This window comes from Silene latifolia, unplaced genomic scaffold (genome assembly GCF_048544455.1).
Source record: "Silene latifolia isolate original U9 population unplaced genomic scaffold, ASM4854445v1 scaffold_79, whole genome shotgun sequence".
Taxonomy (NCBI): Eukaryota; Viridiplantae; Streptophyta; class Magnoliopsida; order Caryophyllales; family Caryophyllaceae; genus Silene; species Silene latifolia.
In genome coordinates this window covers 4193102-4194223 of record NW_027413701.1, presented here as the reverse complement: position 1 = coordinate 4194223, position 1122 = coordinate 4193102, and positions in this window count along the sequence as shown.

Genomic DNA, 1122 nt, shown 5'->3' with positions numbered 1-1122 from the left:
TTTTAGAAAGTGAAAGAGGCAGAGAGAGTTATGAGTTGTTCTTTTAGAAAGTTGGTTTATTTTTTATTAGAAAAAATAAATTCGGTTTTAAAAGCGGGCTCCGGTTTGGTATTACTTGCACCCGCACCGGACCCGCATTTGTACTTAAAAATTCGGTTCAGGCCCCGGAACCGGGAAAAATCCGAATTTCCGGTCTCCGTTATTCGGGTTTCGGTTCGGTTTCGGTTTAAAAATGCGGTTCGGATTTTTTTGCTCAGCCCTAGTTATAACTAACTTATAACTAAGTTTGTGCTTTATACTTAAATATTCCCTCCTCAAGCTTGATTAGGGGTGAAAACTCTAATTCAAGCTTGTCTGACAGAAACTGCTGTTGATCTACTTCCAATGCTTTGGTCATGATATTTATAATCTGTAACCCTGATCTGACATGTTTAGTAATTAATTAGGAAGTCTTCATCTTGCATGCTTATCCCTTACATAATGCAATCAGTACTTGAATGTTTAGTCCTCTAATGGAAGATTGAATTGAGAGAAATGTGTCACGCATCTCTATTGTCGCAATAGAGAGGAATTGGCTTTGGGACTATAATTCTGAAATCTTGTAGTAAACTGTTGAGCCAAACCAATTCAAAACTTGTATATGACTGTAACACCCCCATCTATTAAAGTATCTTACCAAGGCCTACTTTAGCAAACGTGAGTGTTACCATCTCGTTTGCCCGAGGTAGTACATATAAAAGATACCATAATGAAACCTTTATGAATATATATAAAGTAAAGTTTAACAAGGTTACAACTTCCAACACCAAAATAAAGTACAACTCAACTAAAGAAGTGAAAGTCTAAACAACACCAGAAGCTAAAATGTGATAGTCTCGTAGATGTCTCGTCCAATCCCGCAATGAGCTCAAACATCAATACCTGTTAGATATCTGCTCACCATCCCCCAATGGATCACAGCAGGTTTTGCAATAACAGAAAAGGGGTCAGTCAGCTGCACAGTAAAGCATACTATAACTACAACAACAACTATTCAATCTCAATCCTGTAACAATACAATCTCCAATATCATTATCTGAGACGTAGCAGAGATCTGCCAGGTAACCCATCGCAACAGGTTAC